The sequence below is a fragment of the Nematolebias whitei genome, chromosome 9 (genome assembly GCF_014905685.2).
Source record: "Nematolebias whitei isolate Nwh7 chromosome 9, NemWhi1, whole genome shotgun sequence".
Taxonomy (NCBI): domain Eukaryota; kingdom Metazoa; phylum Chordata; class Actinopteri; order Cyprinodontiformes; family Rivulidae; genus Nematolebias; species Nematolebias whitei.
The window spans coordinates 13,374,705-13,387,386 of record NC_056506.1 but is presented as its reverse complement, the minus strand read 5'-3'; the positions used below and the strand labels follow the sequence as shown (position 1 = coordinate 13,387,386).

The window sequence follows — 12,682 nt, the reverse complement described above, 5'->3', positions numbered from 1 at the left end:
GTGTGTGTGTGTGTGTGTGTGTGTGTGTGTGTGTGTGTGTGTGTGCGTCTAGCATTACTGAGAGGAATGCACATCACCACTTGTTCATGCCAAAGTTTAAACTAAAATCATCTTATGTTAGAAGAAGGGATTTAGTCACAGCCATTTTTGTTAAACCATGTAAATGATTTTAAATGTGCCCTCGTGATATAAGATCGTGCATGATGCATTAGTGCTCAGAAATTGTTCTGAGGAAGACGATCAGCTGCTACCAAATCTAATTTTAGCTATATATCTGTAAAATTGACTGATCTATAGACATGTTTGTGTTAGTGTAGTGGTGTGACAAATTAAAACAAGTTCTTGTTGAACTCGGTGCCTTTATTTAACGTAGCACATCATACACGAACTACAATACACCAAAAGCACATTTTCATCAGGCTTCGTCATCATTATCATCATCCTCACTCTTTCTATCCTTCTCATCTTCACTTCTTATCCTGCAGCTCCACCTAGTGGCATGAATGACAACGCATTACACAACACAACACATTACACAACACAACACATTACACAACACAACATCTCCCTTCTTAAGGTTCAAACTTCCTCCAAAGAATACTTGAACAGAATTTTTATAACCTTAGGTAACAGTTACATTTCTACATAACTTTTATAACATGACAAAGTCTCCGTGCCAACTGGGTTTATATTTTGCATGTGGAGGCTTCCTAAGAGGAAGTGGATCAGGCTGGGCCTTTTCCAGTCCTGTAGCAGTAGAGTCCTGTCCAGCAACTGGAGCACAGCATGCAAGGTGGGATGCATTCCAATTCCTTCTGTCAGTTAGCCTGAAGTTGTGTTTACCTTTATCCTTTTTGATAGCTGCAGGAGAGGTAAACCTAGGGTGACCTTTTGGAACGTGTAATGGATTCCGTATCCTCATCCTCTCTCCTAACCGGAATGAAGGCACCCTTGCACTGCGTTTGGCATCAGTGTAACGTTTCATTTTGTTTTGATTTTTCAGAACTTCACGTTGTGCCCTGTCATGCAGTGGAGATGTGACAGGAGGCAAAGGGAGTATGTTCAATTTAGTGTGCATCTTCTTGCCAAAGAGAAGTTCATACAGAGACATGGAGGTAATTGCATGAGGCGTTGCACGGTATACTTGAAGCCATTCTGACACAGTGTCTTTCCATGGTGTAGACTGTTGGATTGCAGTTTGAATGCAGGTGCGGAGGGTGCTATGAAACCTTTCAACGGACAGATGTTCTAGCGTGAAATAGTCCTCTATTCTGAAGGAATGATGCAAAGGCTTTGGATGTAAACTGAGTGCCATTGTCTGTCACAATGTTCTCAGGGTTGCCATGACGACTGAAAACAGATGATAAGAATTGAATAACATCGTTCGCAGTGACAGTATGTGAGAAAGCAAGTTCAGGCCATTTAGAATAGTAATCAGTCAATGTAATGGCAAATCTGAAAGAAGGAATAGCTGTGTCAAATGGTCCTACAATATCAAATCCAATCCTTTTTCCATGGCCCATCGGGCAGCGGTACAGGCTGAAGTGGAGCAGGGTGTGTTTGGGCAGTTTTGTCATTGGACTGACACATGACACATGATGTTATGGCATCCTGAACTTGTGAGTCCATTTTTGGCCACCAGCAGAGGTCTCTCAAGCGCTGTTTCGTGCATACAATTCCTTGATGGCTTTCATGTGATAGTGTAATCAGTGTATGTCTGACAGAAGGTGGTGCGATGAGTCTCGTACCTCTGAGAATGCAGTTACTGTAGGTGGAGAGTTCGTCTCTGATCTTGTAGTAAGGAGCAAGTGTATTACAGACGGATTTAATGGAGGCAGGCCATCCTTTTTTCATTTGTACATGCAGATCTGTCAGTTCAGGGCATGAGGAGCAAGCTGAATCAAAGTCAGAAACAGGAAGTGCAGACAGAGTAGCAGAAATCTGAGCCACCATTTCTGGATCCACGTCTGGTACAGGATCTGAAGTCACAGGCAGAGGCAGGTGTGAGAGGCAATCCACTGTGTAGTTTTGAGAACACGGTCAGTAGATGACATCATAATCAAAACACAGCAGGCGAGCTGACCATCGTGCAATGCACATTCCAGCTCTATTCATTCCTTTTGTGCTCAGAAGTGTGGTCAGAGCTTGATGGTCCGTTCGGAGGGTGAAGCGTCGACCCCATTTGTATGTTCTCCATTTCTCTGTAGCCCACACACATGCTAGCGTCTCCTTCTCGATGGTAGAATACTTTTGTTCGGTCACAGAAAGTGTGCGGGAAGCAAAGGCCACAGGCTTCTCTGTTCCATCAGGTTGAACTTGGGCAAAGACAGCACCTAGTCCGTAATCACTGGCATCAGAGGATATCACAATGTGTAGGTTATGATTAAACAGTGCAAGAGCAGGGCTGTTCACCAGAAGCTGCTTAATTTCTTCAAAGCTTGTCTGTGCTTCTGTAGTCCATGCATAGTTGCTTGTTGCACTTCCACAAGAACACACTGGAGCCACTATAGTTGCAAAATTGGGCAAGAACTTGGAGTACCAAGACCCAACCCCAGAAAGGATCTCAATGCAGCAGCATCAGTAGGTGGAGGAATATTCAAAACAGCATCGACATGCTCTTTGTCTGGGAGAATGCCATCTGCTCTTATGAAATGACACAAAAAGCATAATGATGCATTTCTGAAATGACATTTGGTTTCATTTAGCACAAGGCCAGCAGTTTTGAGCTTTTGGAGGACTCAGGTTGCTGTCATGCTCAGCAGGAGTTTTACCGTAGATGATGAGGTCATCCAGGTAATTCTAGACACCTGGAAGATCTTGGAGAATCTCAGCCATCATTACTCTACTTGCTTCAACTTGTAAACATCCTATTACAGGGATTGTTTTCTTTGTATAAGTAACTAGACGGAGGTCAGGAGGGCATAGTGGTGTTTCACTGACGTGTTCTTTGTAGATTTGCTGAGGCAGTATGGAAACTGCTGAGCCTGTATCGACAGTGAGTCAAAAAGTCTTGGTAGGTGAAGTAGGCGTGCTTAATTCAATATCACACTGTAGGGTTTTTGATGCATGCAAAGTGTCTCTCAAATATAACAGTCAGATTTGGTAACTGAACTTCACGGAATTGTCTTGTTTGAAATGAGCAGCAGACACAAGCAAAGTGACCAACTTTTTGGCAGAGGTTACATGTAGCTTTAGCAGCTGGACACTGGTGACAGTTAGCAAGGTGTTTGTTTGAACCACACCTAAAGCAGCTTTTAGTAGAAGTTGATGCAGCAGGAGGTGACTTGACAGGTTGAAGAACAGATTTATTATTCTTTGTAGCTGAGTACGAATGAGGCTGTATAGCTTGGACATGTCTGTCGCTGTTAGCTGTTAGTGCTTTAGCTTGGTAAGCTGCTGATTCCATTTGTGCTGCAAGAGTAACAGCTTTATCTAATGTCAAATCAGGTTCAAGCAGGAGTCTCTCTCTTATTCTGGAGTTGAAGATGTCTTCGACTAGTTGATCACTGATCATTTCCTCTGTCTTATCATCAAAGTCACATTTTGAAGCCAGGTCACGTAAGGCAGTCACACACTGCTCAACTGTCTCATGTGGTGCTTGTGTTTGCTTTCTGAAAGCCTTTCTACAACAATGTTGACTTTAGGTGACAAGTGTTTTTCCAGAGCATCAATAGCAGAAGAAAATGTGTCACCTGTGTTTGTTAAGGAGTAGAAAGTTTGTTGTCCTTTGGCTCCCAAGCAGTGTAATAATGTTACTCTCTTTTGTGCGTCAGGCCAAGCATTCCCTGTTGCATTAATCACCAGCAAGTAATTGTTGAACATACGCATCCACATGTTGAATGGTTGAGTAGGTTCTCCTGGGCAAGGCAAAAACAAAGGCGGTGGATGGACGTTAGCAGCCATGCTAATTCAGCAGGAAAAGAGTAAAAAAACGTAGGCAGAAAAACACACGCAGGATCCGATCCCTCGTCGCCAATTTCTAGTGGTGTGACAAATTAAAACAAGTTCTTGTTGAACTCAGTGCATTTATTTAACGTAGCACATCAGACACGAACTACAATACACCAAAAGCACGTTTTCATCAGGCTTCTTCATCATTATCATCATCCTGCTCTTCCTACCCTTCTCATCTTTACTTCTTATCCTGCAGCTCCACCTAGTGGCGTGACTGACAAAGCATTACACAACGCAACAATGACCCACATCAAAGCAAACATCAACATCAACGAGGACCCTCATCAGTACTCATACCGCAAGAATCGATTAACAGAAGATGCCATCTTCTCTGTGGTCCACACTGCTCTCACCCACTTGGTGCAGAAGGACTCCTAGGTCCATATGCTCTTTGTGGACTTCACATTTGCCTTCAACGCCATGATTCCCCAGACCCTGCTGGACAAAGTACTCACATTAGGATTAAGTCCCTCGCTATGCAACTGGGTCCTAGACTTCTTAACCAACAGATCACAGTCTGTGAGGACCAATGACTTCTCCTCCTCCACCATAACCCTCAGCACTGGCTCCCCCCAGGGTTGTGTGTTGAGCCCCTTCCTGTTCACCCTGTTAACATATGACTGCGCACCTACCCATCCAGGCTGTCATATTGTAAGTTTGCGGACGATACCACGGTGGTTGGATGCATCAAAAACAATGATGAGTCCAGCTACAGGCAGGAGGTGGAACACCTGGAGAGCTGGTGCAGGAAGAACAACCTTTACATCAGTTTGAAGAAGATGAAGAAGATGGTAATGGACTTCAGAAAAAATAAACACACCTACTCTGCTACCCCCCAATATAGGAGGATCTGCAGTGGAAGTGGTCTTCACTCTCCAACTACAAGTATTTGGGTGTGCACCTGAATGACAACCTCCGCTGGGGAAACAACAAGCCTGATCAAGAAAGCTCATCAGAGACTCTACTTCCTCAGGCAGCTGAGACGAGCTGGACTGGAAAGCTCAGTCCTCACCTCCTTCTACAGGTGTGCAGTGGAGAGCATCCTATTCTCCAGCATCAGTGTGTGGCATGGAGGCTGCACAGTTGCAGAAAGAAAAGCTTTGCAGAGAGTGGTGAAGGCTGCACAGAAGACTGTTGGAGTCAGCCTCCCCACCATCACAGACATCTACTTTGTACATCTCCAGATGCAGGAAGAGGGCCACCTGCATCATGAAGGACCACACTCACCCAGCACACACACTTTTTGCCCCGCTCCCCTCTGGCAGAAGGTTGAGGAGCATTAAGTGTAGAACCACTAGGCTGAGGAACAGCTTCTACCCTGAAGCTTTTAGTCTCATGAATCCCTAGTCAGGATTATCACTGTGAAAATTACTGTGAAAAAATCACTGTAATGCTATTTGGTTGTTGATATGTGCTGCTGACTATCCATGATACTGATCTCATGCTGCTGATTTATTTCATGTTGCTGTGTTCATTCGTCCTCTTCTACTCACACAGACTCATGTTCGTGCTGCTGTTGTTTGGTGCATTGTTTTTTACTATTAGTGCTCAGTGTATTCTTAGTTTAGCATATTTCTTAGTTCATGTCTTGGATCTTATTACTGTTTTTCTTTACAATTTGTATTTTTGTTGGATGTAACTGGGACCCTGTGTACATAGTTTCGTTCCACCTCATGTACCACATGTGATGTGAATGACGATGAAGAACCTTGAATCCTTGAATCTTGAATCCTTGAACTGCATGAGAGGCCTGCTTGTACACTTACATTCAGCTGCAGGTTAGACTGGAACTACTCGCCCCTCATCACATTTTTTAATTGATGAAGCCTCCTAGATAGGAAATGAAATGTCTTCAGCTTTATTTTTTTAACCTTTTATGGATTTACCTTGATCTGTATGACTGAGCCAGTGACAGAGTGCCTCAGTTGGTGGAGCTGCCGCCTCTCAGCGAGATGGTTGCAGGAACAAATCCTGGCCAAGGCATTTCTGGGTGGAGTCTGCATGTTTTCTCTGTGCATCTGTGGATTGTCTCCAGCTACTCTGGTTTCCTCCCACAGACCAAAAACATGCATGCTAGGCTGATTGATAACTCTAAATTGTCCCTAGGTGTGAGTGAGAGAGTGAATGGTTGTTTGTCTCGTTTGTTTCTGTATCCCTGTGATGGACTGGAGGCCTGTCCAGGATGTCCCCTGTCTCTTGCACAGTGATAGCTGGATATGAGCACCAGTGACCTTCGTAACTTGAAAAGGAAGAATCAGGTGAAGATAATGGATGGATGATTGAGAATCTTCACCAGCAACCCTAACTATAGGATTTACGGGGCCGTAAGTCCTGGAATTACTACTGGCATTACTTTATTGAATAAAACACAGATTTTGTTGTAAAGCACTTTGAGTATCTTGATTACCGTAGATCAGGGGTGTCAAACTCACTTACAAAAGGGGGCCAAAATTAAAACCTTTTTCAAACTAAGGGCCAATTTCAGAATCTACATAAACTCAAATCAGATACCCAACATTTTTTCTTGGTCACAGGACCTGAGGATCACACTTCAGCAAGTTCGATTGGTCTCATTTGATATTCTCTGTTGTGCTTTTGACATCATACTCAAAGAGTACTGAAAAAATTCAAGAGATACAGTAGAAGTATTTTACGTTTCACATATCATGTTGGGGGCCAGATAAGATGTCAACAAGGGCCACATTTTCCCCCCAGGCTTGGAGTTTGACACATTTGCCATAGATAAAAAGGCACCATATCCACATTATTCCTAGCCCCCATGCTGCTTTGCGTAAATAATGGACGGAGATTATATTATAGGAGATTGAAACTATACTGCTTTTCACAGGAACACTCTTTGTTTTGGGTCTGTGTTCCAAACTTTGTCGTTGTAGTAGCCACTGATTTAGTTTGGTCTGGTTGTTCATGTAACTGTGAACACAACAGGTACCTGAACTCAGCACGGCTATTTTAGTAAACTTTTATGGTTGTTAAATAAATGTAAACAAAACAAAAACAGTGTTTTATCTGCTAAACTGAATGCAAATTACTTTCAAATAAACTGCGGTCAGAGCTCTGCTACCATGGTTAACCAATGCTTACTACTACTTCCTGTCTGAAAGGAAGTTGTACCTATAATCATTTAAACAGAGAGCCTCCAGGAATAAGGTGGATGAGTACAGTCCATTTACCATTTAACAGAAGTTAAGCTACAGCTCTAGCATTTTTGAGACCGGTTGGAAACACCCACAACAAACGTCAGGTTGGTTTGAAAAAGTTAAAGTAAATAAAAAAATCTATTGAATTTTATTTCAAACTAGAACTGAAGATTGTGAAAAAAGCAAATAAATAAACTTTCTGGGGTCTTTTCAATGTGAAATGTTAGTGTTCCTCTGCTTGGTGTTTTTTTTACTGAATGCATGCAGCTGTTTTTGGGCTCAATAAGTCCTGGCAGTGTGTCTGCTTATTTTTAGATCTCTTGTGCAGAAATAGGATTAACAAAGTTTTCATTTACATCTATTAGATCAGACCACCTCCCCGTTAATGGAGAGATGATAAAGGAACATGGCAGCCCTTCTCAGGGTCTCTATGGTTTGGCATGTGATGCTCTGCTGGATGGGAGGATTATCCAAAGAGGAATTTTTTTAAAAATAAAAGCCACATTTGTTAAGGGAAACATTGCAGTTGCCTCCATTAGCCGGGCTGTTTGTGGCAGGCGTTAACACAGATGGCAGATAGAGAGACATACTCAACTCTGCAAATGAATTTTCATCCACTCAGTAAAGAAAACAACTGAGCTGCTGTCAGCAGAACTGACAACAAATTGCTCTTACAGAAAAGACAAACCTAATAGATATGTCCATCCATCCATTATCTTTACCGCTTCTTCCTTTTCGTGTCATGGGGGTCACTGGTGCCCATGTCCAGCTATCATTGTGTGAGAGGCGGGGGGCATCCTGGACAGGTCTCCAGTCCATCACAAGGCTACATGGAGACAAACAAGTCAAACAACTATTCACTCTCTCACCTAGGGAAAATTTAGTTACCAGTCAGCCTAACATGCATGTTTTTGGTCTGTGCGAGAAAACTGGAGTACCTGGAGAAAACCCACGCATGCACAGAGAGAATATGCAAACTCCACCCAGAAAGGTCCCTGGACGGGGATTTGAACTAGGGTGATCTTCTCGCTGAGAAGATGTTCGTGTGTCTGTGCTGGTCTTGCTTGTCTTCAAGATTCAAGATTCAACACTCTTTATTGACATCCACATCACATGTGCTACATGAGGTGGAATGAAAATATGTACACAGGGTCCCAGTTACATCCAACAAAAATACAAATTGTAAAGAAAAACAGTAATAAGATCCAAGACATGAACTAAGAATATACTAAGCACTAATAGTACAAAACAATGCACCAAACAACAGCAGCACAAACATGAGTCTGTGTGAGCAGAAGAGGACAAATGAACACAGCAACATGAAATCAGCATCATGGAAAATCAACAGTACATCAACAATCAAGCGGCATTACAATGACTTTTTCACAGTAATTTTCACAGTGATAATCCTGATTCATGAGTCTAACAACCTCAGGGTAGAAGCTGTTCCTCAGCCTAGTGGTTCTGCACTTAATGCTCCTCAACCTTCTGCCTGAGGGGAGCGGGGCAAAAAGTGTGTGTGCTAGGTGAGTGTGGTCCTTCATGATGCAGGTCGTTCTCTTTCTGCATCTGGGGGTGTAGATGTCTGTGATGGTGGGGAGGCTGACTCCAACAGACTTCTGTGCAGCCTTCACCACTCTCTGCAAAGCTTTTCTCTCTGCAGCTGTGCAGCCTCCATGCCACACGTTGATGCTGGAGCACAGGATGCTCTCCACTGCACACCTGTAGAAGGAGGTGAGGGCTGAGCTTCCCAGACCAGCTCGTCTCAGCCGCCTGAGGAAGTAGAGTCTCTGATGAGCTTTCTTGATCAGGCTGGTAGTGTTGTTGCCCCAGATGAGGTTGTCATTCAGGTGTACCCTCAAGTACTTGTAGCTGGAGACCACTTCCACCACAGATTCTCCTATGTTCAAAGGGGATTCTCCTATGTTCAAGGGGGGTAGGTGTCTTTGTTCAGAATTAGAATAAACTTTATTGGAATTGCAACGAGGGCAGCACGGTGGCGCAACTGGTACAGCTTCTGCCTCTCAGCGAGCAGGTCCTTGGTTCAAATCCCGGTCCGGGGGCCTTTCTGGGTGGAGTTTGCATGTTCTCTCCGTGCATGCGTGGGTTTTCTCCGGGTACTCCGGTTTCCTCCCACAGTCCAAAAACATGCATGTTAGGCTGATTGGTAACTCTAAAATGTCCCTAGCTGTGAGTGAGAGAGTGAATGGTTGTTTGTCTCGTTTGTCTCTATGTGGCCCTGTGATGGACTTGCGACCCGTCCAGGGTGTACCCCGCCCCTCGCACAGTGATTGCTGGACATGGGCACCAGCGACCCCCGTGACCCAAAATGGAATAGGCGGGTAAAGAAAATGGATGGATGGATGGATGGAATTGCACTGAGGTACATCGCAAATATGTACGTACAGTCGTCCGAAAGATGGGCGGAGTGCACGAAGCTGCAACTACAGGAGAGTGCAGCCTTTTTATCCTTATCAGATAATAATCTTAGGTAGGAAAAGGTGGAGAAACATGAGGGTAGATAGTGGTATTACAAAAAAGATCTTTCACATCTTGTCTATCAGGACACGATTTGAGACATAAACAAACTCTACCAGCAAGCACAATTAAAACATGATTACATTTGCATTTGACATCGAGGTGTTGAGATTTGTCCATGAGCGTTTTTTCAGATCAGCCACAGTTTCTGAGGATGTTGTTCCACCCAGCAGTTCTGATACGCTTGCACAGAAAGTTCTCGGGGTGTGTGTGTGTGTGTGTGTGTGTGTGTGATAGATGAAGCTTTTGTCCTTGGGTACTCATGTCCCAGGAGAAATTTGATAGTCAGCCTGTCTCCGAGGCCTTTGGGAGTCTGATTCAGATAAGCTTGATTTTTGTTTTTTCTTAAGGCAAACAGATTTTTTTCTTCAGTCTCGAGTCCATCTGGGCGTTCTGGTTCAGAAAATGCCTAATTGTGGGATTCCATTCCACTGATGCATGCTATGAGTCTCCTTCAAGGTCAAACCCACCACACTGACGAGTCCCAGAAGCCGCAGGTGGTCTGCGATTCTCAATTGCCTCCACCTTACGGTTAAGCTCGTAAACCAGACGATTTAAAGTTCCCATGAGGACCAGACCTTCACACTGACTCGGAAGCTTTTCCATGGCTGAAACTGCTGCCGATGTCTTTTTCAAAAGTTGATAAAACAGAGCCCCACTGATGCCAAAAAACAGAGTCCCTGCTATCATAAATCCAAATATGTAAACGTCTTCAACATCCTCTTGAGTCAAAACTGTGATGCACATCAGCTGCCACACTCCCCTCGAATCCATGACGTACCCCACAGCGTGAGTCTCAGCTGGACACGCCGGTTCTCCAGGACCTTGTCGTTTTGATGAAAAAATCTTATCAATAGAGTTGAACGCCCACAATACCAAATCCATAATCTTCTTAATTTATGTTCGGGAGATGAGACCCAGGCGCTTCAGACACACAGAGAGCAGAGCAGGAAGAAGGAAAAAAACGGGGGAGGAGAAACAGAAGCTGCCACCTCAATGAGAGCCTGGGAGGCTGTTTCTTCCTTCCTTCTTGTTCCTTCTGAAGTCCACGACCATCTCCTTCATCTTAGTCACATTGATGTGAAAGTTGTTTGTCCTGCACCAGATCTCCAGGTGTTCCACCTCCTGCCTGTAGCTGGACTCATCATTGTTTGTGATGCATCCAACCACCGCTGTATCATCTGCAAACTTTACAATATGACAGCCTGGATGGATCGATGCACAGTCATACGTTAGCAGAGTGAACAGGAGAGGGCTCAACACACAGCCCTGGGGGAGCCAGTTCTGAGGGTTATAGTGGAGGAGGAGAAGTTGTGGATCCTCACAGACTGTGGTCTGTTGGTTAAGAAGTCTAGGACCCTGTTGCATAGAGAGGGACTTAGTCCTAATGTGATTAGTTTGTTCTTCAGGGTCTGGGGAATCATGGTGTTGAAGGCAGATGTAAAGTCCACTTGGAGCATACGGACGTAGGAGTCCTTCTGCTCCAAGTGGGTGAGAGCACGGTGGACCACAGAGGAGATGGCATCTTCTATTGATCGATTCTTTTGGTATGCATACTGATGAGTGTCCTCGTTGATGTTGATGTTAGCTTTGATATGGGTCATGACCAGTTTTTCAAAACACAGCAACTATCAGGGTGAGGAATATCAGCCGATAGTCATTCAGATCAGTCACTGTAGAGCTCTTTGGAACTGGGATAATGGTGGCAATCTTGTGGCAGGTGGGAACTGTTGCCAGGGTGAGGGAGGAGTTAAATATGTTGGTCAACACCTCGCAGAGCTGATCTGTACAGTCTTTTATCATGTTCCCCAGGATGTTGTTCGAGCCAATTGCCTTGTGAGGATTAATCCTCCTGAAAGTACTACTTAATTCTGCTGAGGTCACACTGCAGTGCTGTATTTAACACTATCAATCATCATGTCCGATTACAGAGACTGAATTATATCATAGGGGTCAAAGGTATAGATGAAGTCATAACTGTTCATATTTATATGTCCACAAAATTCATTTGAATTAGTTATGGCATTCCCCAAAGTTATGTGCTAGATCTAGTTCTTTCCACTCTTTCACCCTTTGGATATTATCAGCAACTCTATCCATGCACTATCTTTTCCTGCTTTTCAATTCGGTGTTGTGAGGCAGCTGGTGTCTATCTTCAGTGATTATTGTGCGAGAAGCGTGGTACACCCTGGGCAAGGGGACACGTAGATACAACTAACCGTTCACGCTCTGCACCCTTACATACCTACAGTTACCATAGTGCCATAGGTAGGAAACTTCTAGTCATTTTAAAACACATTTAATTGAACTCTTGGGCTGTTTCTTTAACCTGCGCAACAACTAAAAAATAAAAAATAAAATAAAAACCGATTCATGCTTTTGCAACCCGCAGACTGTACTGTTGTGGTGCAGTTTTATCAGGTTGCTGGTTGAAGTCGTCTGACTGACCCAGAATGCTGCAGCACAATTTTCAGAAGGAGCTGTGAACAGGGGTTCCATTTCTCCTGTTTATTAATTATTATTTGCTCCCTATGAATTCCAAAATTCAATATGCAATTCTCTATATTTTATACAAAGATACAAAGAAAGGTTTGAAGACATCCATATCCCTTTTCACCCCACATGAATGCCCTGCTGTGAAGATGCTGACTGACTTGTTTTACTGGGTTTTGTTCAGGTTAGGAGGCGGAGCTTTGAGTTTTTAAGCTCCTCGGCTCTGACATAAGCTTCATGTAGGCAGGATGCTCACACACTGTTTGGTTTAAATTAAGCTCAAACCTGATTTTGAAATAATTCCTAATTCCTGATATCTTTTTTTAATATCATGCTGAACTGCCTGTGCTGTATATATTTTAACAAGCTTTGTTTAATGGTCTTACTTTAGTTTTAAAATGTTGTATTTTGTCTAATTTTTCAATTTCTCCTTTCCCAATCTGATCTGATTAGTATATGAACTTAATTGATACTTTATATATATATATATATAAATATATATATATATATATACAACAAACCGTGTTAAAATATAGACC

The 12,682-nt window shown here is 43.4% G+C and overlaps 1 protein-coding gene across 1 annotated transcript in view; it reads right to left on the bottom strand.

Annotated features, from left to right (window-relative positions):
* LOC119414954 (sodium channel protein type 4 subunit alpha B-like) overlaps positions 1 to 12,682 on the bottom strand; it is a 326,309-nt gene that overhangs the window by 298,533 nt on the left and 15,094 nt on the right. The gene's annotated exons all lie outside the window — the stretch shown is intronic.